Here is a 9,849-nt window from a genome sequence, read left to right as displayed (position 1 = left end):
GCGCGCCGGCTCCGCGGGAATTTTCAAACTCTCGGAGAAAGAAGATGGGGGGAAGGGAAGGGAAGGGAAGGGAAGCAGGGTGGGGAAGGGCGGGTGGGTCGCAAAAAGCAGGCGCTCCCCCTGCCTCCCCTCCCCGGAACCGAGGATGAGAAAGACTACAAGTCCCATAGTGCTTTGTGCACAAAACCGCCCTGGCGGCCCGGCTCAGGGGCCCCGCATGGAGTCGGGAGTCGTAGTCTTTGCGGAGGTCGCGGCCGGCGGGAGCCGCCCGGCGCGCTCTCCCGCGGGGTGGCGGCTCGGGCGGGAGCGTGATCACGTTTTACCTGGTTCCGCTTACTGGCAGCCCAGTGGTCATAGTTGCCCCGGTGGCAGCTACCTTTGGCTCTGGGCTTTTTGGCCCTTGCTCCTAGTGTTCTTGCTGAAAGTGGGGGGTTGGGGGAGCCGGGATGCCCCCGCCCAGATAGGTGTTGATCCCCGAGGCTGCCTTTGTGGCCATCGGTGCTCGCGCGGACTCGTCTGATCTTCGTCCAGCCTTTATCCCACATTCGTGTTCCCTTTTCGGTCACGCTGGGGTTTGTTTCGCTTGGAATTTCTTTTATGTGTGGTTGGTTCGTCTTCAGACTCGTTGGAAACAGAGGGACCGTGGCCCCAGTAGTGAAGTGGGCCGAGGGAGGATTCTGGCTGGCCGCTTTGTTATCGGAACATTGCTGCGTCCGTTGCTCGTCCCCATATGTTTTGTGAGATAGGCAGCGTCTCAGGAGAGGGGCTTATTTCTCTTTGATTTCTGTTTCCTCATCGACAGCAACCACTAAACATACCGGTTTGTAGTAGGTACTGGCTTAGTCTCAGTGGTGACTGCGAAGTAATGAGGTTTTGGGTTCTCGATTTAGCCCCTCAAACAAACCTACGCTGGCAGAGTGGACCAGTCAGTCCTCGCCCTGCTCCCATCCACACTGACTTGGGGGTGGGGGTGGGGGAATGGCGTTTTTCTTTCACCCTCCCCCCATTCATGAATATTGTATTCCTTGGCAGTCTAAAGACAAAAATTCTCAGCTCCAAACTGCTGCTAGTGAGCTGTGTGACCTTTGGAAAATCAAGTCATCTCTCTGGACTTCAGCTATCAGATCTGTAGATAGCTGAAGGGGAAGTAGAGGATCAACTGATTCACTAGACCAGGCGATTATTCACCTTGCTCTAGTGATAAAATTTACTGGTCCAGAATAATCGACTCTCTAAATTATCTCTCAGATTTTACTCTTTCCTGCTATCATTATCAGTAGGATGATTTCTGTGATCTGGGCCAATCCTAACGGTCCTATTTTATATTCCTACATAGTTGCAGAAAAAAAATTTTTTTTAGTTACTTTCTTCCAAGAATATTTTGCCTTTCAGGATATCCCAACCTGTTTCTCAGTTACTTAACTCTCAATATCGCTGAGTCCAGCCTAAGTCTCATTTTTTATATAAAAATGTACTAGAACAACAAAAAATGTATTAGAAGCATTCAGAATGTCAACAAAACAAAACAGCTGCTATTTTTTGTTAATTTAGAATGGTATCCAACTAAGCTGCATCAGAGACAACTGAAAAGGAAAATCTACCATCCCACATGTAACTAATCTGTGCTACACACCAGCAAAAACCTGCTTTAAATTTCTGTTCCAGTTTACCACCCCAGTACTATAGCCAGGCAAAGTTAGTGGCATGTATCTAAAGACACATTCAGTAGTGTGATAACTATACCAAAAAAAAAAAAGAAAAAAAAAAGTCTTGTGCAGTTTAAAACAAATCTTAGCAAGCAGCATTCTTTTCAATGTTTTTCTTTAAAAGGAGTTTAACTGTGGCTGAGAGTTTAAATGCTTTACAGACAAGAAGAAAAAACTGTGCTCGAACCAACGTATCCTCCTCCTCCTCCCATCACTTCAACCCACATTAATCACTAAGAAGTTGTGCTGAGAGGGTCCTCCTTGTTGGCACAATGGGTAGGAGCACAACACTGAGAAGCTGGCTGCAGCTGCTTCAGCAAGTTTGATCCCCCACCAGGGAGCTGACTCACATGGCCCAGCAGACCTCCTGTCTCCCTGCTGCTCCCCTCAGCAGTGGACTTCATCCATGTGCCTGCTCTGCTCCCCACTCTGTCTCTGTGAAGCCTCTTGCTGCCCCGAACCTCTGGCCTATACCGCAGTTGAATATGCATAAATAAATAAATCTTTAAAAAAGAAAAAAGAACTTGAGCTGAGAACACTTGTACTGACTTGGGAGACCCCAAACTCCTTGAGGACAGAAGCTTTCTATTCATGGACTTGTCCTGTGTTTCTCTTCATCTGACTGTTGATACTTTCATAAGTTGATAAAAGTAAAAGAAAATACTTGTACTGAAAATATGTTGTCTGTATTATTTCTAGACATTTACTGCCTGACTTTCCACCCACCTACCAGCTCCTCTCCCAGCTACTGTGAGAACACAGACTGTATCTTACACTTTTTCTTTACAAAAATAAAGCTTTATTAAAGGCTGTAGTGTCTGATCAAGAGAAAGTACAGTGTACAAATGTAAATATCACTACAGTCAGCTTAATCTGACTGAAGGCTGAAAGACAGCTCTAAGTGTTCTATGTGGCCCAACTAGCAACAGGCATTAACTCTATTGTCCATCGAAAACATGCTGATTTTCATTAGGAAAAAGTATTTCATCCAAGTAGGTCTCAAGACCAAATACTGGCATCATGATAAGCAGCTCTAAGGCTGATGTTCTTCCGGCTAAAACTGGTTTGTCAAAGAGCAGCACCACACTTAATGATGAGTCAGTGTTGTACATTTGGTTTTATAAGGATCTTCTACTTCCAAATCCCACACATAAATTTGCCAGCTGGATTGCCCAATGTAAGCATCTTTTGCCAGAAATCCATAGAAAACTTCATGTACCAGTTGTCACATGAACTGTAATCAAATCACCCAAGAATAGTCACATTATACATCCGGGTATCATTTTCCATTTGACAGGTTCCCAGCATAGAATGGCACATTCACAAGACTTGCAAAGCCTTGTCACACACTAGACATAATTTCTATATATGTCTCTGGTAGAAAAGACAAGAAAAGGAATTTTCAGAGATGTAGTCTGTTTTATTGGGTTGTAACAGTAAGATTTCTTAATTGTACCCTCATTCCTTTGAATTAATCCTCAAAAATTTAAGGGGGTGATTTCTATCATGGGACATTATTTTTTTCACCCTAAAGGTCATAGTCGCTCTTACAACTTCCTCTCTGTACCCTTCTACACTTCCAAATATTGCTCTGAGAGCATCCTTTGGATTAGTCCATAACTGTCAAGTATGATCTTTGCCTACTGACAGGAGATTCAAATCTATTGGGTGAAGTTTCAGCTCACTGAAAGCATTTCCATGACCAATATAGTGCTTTATACGTTGCATTGTTATGGGATCAATCATCCTAATTATGGCTCTAGATCCAACCATAATATGATAGCTTGTCTTGCTATCATACACTCATGCACACGTTGGAGATGTTCAGCAAAATCTTGCCATTTGCAACAATATGGATGACATTGGAGAGGATGTTAAATGAAGTCAGAAAGAGAAAGACATATAACCTATTACATCACTTGTTTCACTACATGAAATGCAGTGAAGGGACAGTAGAGACCAAAGCCATTACTACCCTTTGACAAGGAACTGAAAAAAGGCGACCAGAAGGGGAGGGTGGCAAGGTGGAAGTGGGGGAGAGAGGGGCCCATGGTGCGTGGTGGTGGATTTGGGGGACTTTGGTGGTGGCTATGATATAAAGACATACATTTGGAGAGATTTGAGCTGATAACTCCAGAAGCAAATACAGTGATATAAACCACATTTACCTTAATAAAAAAAAGTGTATGATAGTAATACAAGCATCCTCGGCCAGCGGTGGTTGGCTCTAGACACATAATTAGGATAATCAACCCTGTAACAATGCAAAGCACAAAGAACTATTTTGGTCATGTAAATGCTTTCAATGAGCTGAAATTTCCCCCCAAAGATTCAAATCTTCTGTCAGTAGGCAAAGATCATACTTGACAATTATGGACTAGTCCAATTTTTAGTAAAAAAACCAGAACTTTAACAAAACCACAATTACATTTATAAGATTCTAAATTATGATTCTCAGGTAGTTTTTCAGTGTAATTTTATTTTATTTCCATTCTCTCATTCATTCATCAAATATTAAATAGTGCCAGTGGGCTACTTGTTACTCAAGGCATTGGGGATATAAAGCTTGATAAGACCTATATCTTTGTTCCTCAACAAAGCAACAGTTACAACTTAATGGAATAAAAAATAACTTTATGTTTGAAATATTTTTTTAAAAGCAACTTTAAAATCAAAGAGACCTACCTGTTTTTCTTATGTATCTCTGGATAATAACAATCAACACTCCATGATCTAGTGAACCTGAGGAATTTTCTAGTCTCACATTCTGGTTTTGGATGATCATTTATTCACTAGAATTGTTCAATCACTGACTAATTTCTCACCAGTTAGACAAAAGAGTTTTACAGAGAAGATCTGCTCCTTTTGTGTTTTGAGTGTTTTTGAGTAATAGTTCTATAAAGTCTCAGATTCCTCTTTTTCTTATGAGTCTGCATTCTATTATCTTAAAGGATCTAATTTTAAAGTTAAATAACTACTGTTTATTGCTGTCATACATTTCATTATTGAACATGGTCATTTAATACCCTTGGCAAATGCTAAGTATAATGGTACTTTGGCAAAAGTGTGAATAACAAAACACACCATAGCATTTTTATTTTTGTGTCTTAGAGAGATAATTTCCTTTTTCTGGGTGATTGACACAGCAGTCAATATGCAACATCTCAGAAAAACATATTGCCACATCAATAGAGCTGCTTTTGGAAAATAGACACTTGACAAATCTTTGACAAGTAAAGGAAAGAGAGAATCTTTCCTCAGTAGGGTAGATATCTAGACCTCCAAAACAAACAAACAAACAAACTAAAAAACAGGAACCAAAAAGCAAAAAGGAACACACCAGAACCATAGTGTAATCATTATCATCTGTGGAAACATGGGTGCGAGTTAGTGTTGAAAGACTAGGAAAGAAGATTAAAGGAGTTCCATCGCGAAGGTTTCAAAGACTAAGATGCAAACTCACACTGTAAGAGGTATACGTGGACTGGCTGCTGAAACTTTAAAAGTTGGTTAACGATGGCCCTCCCTGGTGGTGCAACAGGTTAGGACGCAGCACTGCAAGCTGGCCGCAGCCACTTCAGTGCGAGTTCAATCCCAGCCCCAGAGTGGCCCACACAGAGATGCGGTAGGTGAGAGTCTTCACCAGAGACAAAGTGGGGAGCAGAACAGGCAGATCAACTGGAGCAAGCTGCTGAGGGGAGCAGCGGGCGGGTCAGGAAGGGTCTGCTGTGCCATGTGGGTCACCTCCCTGGTCGGGAATCGAACCCGTGCTGAAGCAGCTGCAATGGCTTCATAGTGCTGCTCTTTAACCCGTTGTGCCACCAGGAGGGCCCTAATTAAAATAATTTTCCCCTGGGCTCTTTTTTGTGATCACACTTTAAACCAGCGCACTGTCAGCTTCCTGGTGAAGAGAGGAGACCTGAGCAGTAGCTCCCAACTCCGTGTCAGCCTGAACAGGACTGTCCCCCACCCCCAAGCCAGCAGCCCTCCCCAGTTCTGCTGCCCACGTGAGCACCGTACCAGCCTCCACACAAATACATTTTCAGGCAGCATGTAGCTTAAAAGCAGGAATTTTCTGAGCCTGTCCTTGCCTGTGTAACATATGCCTCCTTGGGAAGCGGCTTGTTGAAGTGTAAGAAGCACTGAAGGTGGGGGGAGAAAGATGTAAATGAGAGCACCGGTCTCTGATGGTGTCCTTGGCGTTCTGTGTGTCCCTGACAAAGACCTCCATGGGCCAAACCTCAGCATCCTCTCCTGGTGTGAGGCTTCGGTGTGAACTCACACAGTAATCTTTGAGCTTCTCAGATACTTGCTGTTGCCAATGCCTTGTGGTAAGATGACTTACTGGCACTGTATCAAAAAAGAAAAAGGTAATAAAGTGGAACATGCACTGTTTGGTATGAATTCGTTGTTATACATAAAAGCCAGGCACTGATTTTTTTTTTTTTTAAGATTTATGTATATGTGCATACAGAACTGGGTACAGGCCAGAGGTGCAGGGGCGGTGAGAGGCTTCACCAGAGACAGAGTGGGGAGCAGAACAGGCAGATCGACGAAGTACACTGCTGAGGGGAGCAGCGGGTGGGTCAGGAGAGGTCTCGCGCCCTGTGGGTCACCCCTGGGACGGGGATCGAACTCGTGCTGATTAGCTTCTTAGTGCTGTGCTTTAACCTGCTGCGCCACCAGGGAGGGCCTCCAGTCACTGAATTTTAATGTTCACTTGCGTCCTATACATGTACGCAATTTCATACAGAAAGCCTAGATTATCAGTGTCAGAGAGGCTTTAAACATAACGACAGATCTGATTCCAATGAGAATTTTGCTCGTGGTTGTTTTTCGTTTTGACAGACCTAGGTAGACAGCTCCTACGGTCTCGCAGTCCCTGCCTTTCATTTTCGTCAATAAGAGAAAAGTAAATTAGCCTTTATGATACAACTGCCAACAAAATAAATAAAATCTATTCTCCTGCTCACTTTAAAGCATCAACCTGGATAATTAGATCAGAAACAAACACAGTTGATATATGAAAAAGAAACAAAACATTTCCAACTTAATGAAGCAGGAAAAACCTTACACTGTAATTGCTGCTATTACGGATGTGTTGACACTCCAGACGAGGAAGCTGATGAATGATGTTGCTATTTGTACCTAGTTGAGAAGCCTGCTGCCTTGACAGAGGAAAGACGTCAAAGACCCATTACAGCATCTATCAAACTCTTTTCTGATTACTTTTTTTTAAAGATTTATTTATTTCTGCATACAGAACTGGGCACAGGCCAGAGGTGCGGGGGTGAGAGGCCTCACCAGAGACAGAGTGGGAAGGAGAACAGGCAGATCATGAAGTATTCTGCTGAGGGGGAGCAGCGGGGAGACAGGAGAGGTCTGCTGCGCCTTGTGGGTCACCTCCAGGGCCGGGATCCAACACGCAGTGCTGTGTCCTAACCCACTGGGCCACCAGGGAGGGCCCTGATTGCTTTTTTAAGTTGTGCAGCAGGAAGTAGCATATCTTTAACAGTTGTTCATTCCCGGAAGAGTGGACACACAGTGTGGCTTGGGGGAAGAGCACCATGTGGCTTGGGGTGGGATCCTGTCTCCAGCTCTTGTGGCCCGTGAGAGCATGAGAGAGTTACTAGACCTTGAGAAGGCCGTGCTACCCCAAGTGTGGGCTTCAGGCTGTCCGGACAAGTCTTCAAGGAGACGAGGAGTTAGTGCAGAACGTAAAACCATCTATGTCATTAAGTAGTCTGACTTTTTCTTTCAAAGGTAAAATTTCTCCACAAAGGAGGCACTACAATGGTGTACATTCTGACCCAAGCTCCTTAGCAATAATATTGGAAAATAATGACAACATAGGGCTGCTCTTACAGGGACAGAGATACTGGTAATGCATGAACAGTGCCCAGCATATTAGATGTTTCACAAGTAGCTGTTTTCTATTGCTTTTGCCTATCTGAGTTGCACAATTTAGGAGTTAGAGCAAACTTTTCCAGCAAGCATAAAACCAACAGTCATCTCAGAGAATGAAAGGAAGGAAGATTCTGAGGGTTTTATCCTCGGTTTCTCACCTAATTATTTGAAGATTCTGCCTTGCCTCTCTAAGCACCTAGTTCCTCATCCATAAGTTGGGATGCTAACAGCCTCATAGATTTGTTAGGAAAATCAAATTGCATACTCTGTGAAAAACCTAGAACAATACCAAACACATAGCAGGTGCTCAATAAACACTAGTTTTCTTCATCTTCACCAGTTTTGAGGATACTTTCCAGAATATCAACATAATATTTTAGGAAAACAGCAACCGAAAGGAAAAGTCTCTAACGGTAAGATCAGGGCCCTCCCTGGGTTGAAGACACAGTGCTGCGGAGCTACCACCAGCCATAGCAGCCTGAGTTTGATCCCCTGTGGTGCAGCAGCTGACCTCCCCAGTCTCTCCTGCTGCTCCTCACAGTAGTGCATTTCTGTTCTACTCTGTCTCTGTCCCTGTCTCCTCTCACCCCTCACCCCACACCTCGGGTCTAGACCCCAGGTCTTGTATGCATAAATAAGTACATCTTTAAAAGCAAAATCTCACGGGAAGTGTGGCACATGGGATTGCTAAAGACCCTAGAAAGTCCAACAGGATAGCCCTGCATGTTCGTATGAATCCTGAAACCCTCATTTTCACATCTTTAGTACACGGGCTTGGATAAATGGCCTCAGTTTGTTCTCAGTTTGATAGACCCTCCTTGCAATCAGGCCACCCCTATTGTCCTGAAATTCCCTGAGAGTCGACGACACTAAGAACAGTTGAACTGGGATTATAAAATTGGCACACACGCCTCAACCACATTACTCAGAAACTTCAAGCCAAGACAGGAACAGACAATGCCTGGCAGCTGTTCCAGGAAAAGCTTCCAAAATGAACTAAGTTTCAGCTTTGCTGTAGTTCAGTCAAGTTGTTGGAGAAGCTCCACTCCTCTTCAGGAGGTGGAAGATTCCCTTCAGACTGGTGACACCTTTCCGCGGTGTTTATCCAGGCTGGCCATGACTGTTACGCTATGGTCACCCTACTGCTCAGCTCTTGCTGGATGGGCAAGAAAAGCAGAGCAAGGGTTAGGATAACACAGGTTATGGTAGTTTGAGCTAGTGTGCAGCATTAAAACTAGGATTTTGGATGCATGTAAGCCATGTGTTTTTAAAAGTGTAAAGTTTTGGGCTCTCCCTGTGGTGCAATGGGCTAAAGCACAGTGCAGCACTATGAAGCTCTCTGCAGCCAATGCAGCGTAAGTTCAATCCCACATGGCACAGTGACCTCTCTCCTGACCACTCACTGCTCCCTTCAGCAGTGCATTTCAATCAATCCACCTATTCTGCTCCCCACTCTGTCTTGTCTCTGGTGAATCCTCTCACCTCCCCTCCCCTCCACTCTGGCCTGTACCCAGTTCTTGTATGCATAAATTAAAAAAATTAAGTTTCTCATAGATTGCTCTAAAATGACCATCTGTAAAAATGTGGACTCTGCATTGGATGACCTTGAACACCCCTTCCAGCTTTAACCTTTGCGCTTCTCACTGTCTCTGTATTCCAATCTGGGTTTCTTGCTGATTAAAGACTTGAGAAAATAATAACTGGCAAAGTCAAAATTAGCAAATGTGTTAAAATGCATATACATGATTTTATTTAATTAGAAGCAGAAGAATCTTTTGTCTGGTGTTAGGATAAATCCAAAATTGTCATTCTGCTTTGTACGGCCAGTCTCTCCATTAAAGTTGCCAAACACTTATACGGAAGAGAAATAATTTTGCAAAAGGATTTATTTTATTTATTTGTGCACACTAGCACTGGGGTCTAGGCCAGAGATAGGTGGAGGGGTTGTGTTTATGAGAAGACTCACCAGAGACAGAGCGGGGAGCAGAATAGACAGATCGACTGAGATGCACTGCTGAGGGGAGCAGCGGGGAGACAGGAGAGGTCTGCTGTGCCCCATGGGTCCCTCCCTGGCCGGGGATGGAACTCATGCTGCAGGGGGGCAGACAGCCTCACAGTACTGAGACTTGTGCCATCGGGAGGCCCTATTTTATGTTTTTCTAAATTTCCTATCTGAGCAGATGTTCTACTTATAATAAGGCATATTAAAAATTTTAAATCAGACCCTTCCTGGTGG

Source organism: Condylura cristata, unplaced genomic scaffold (assembly GCF_000260355.1).
Source record: "Condylura cristata isolate star-nosed mole 26May11 unplaced genomic scaffold, ConCri1.0 scaffold00029, whole genome shotgun sequence".
Classification (NCBI taxonomy): domain Eukaryota; kingdom Metazoa; phylum Chordata; class Mammalia; order Eulipotyphla; family Talpidae; genus Condylura; species Condylura cristata.
This window is presented reverse-complemented; position numbering follows the sequence as displayed.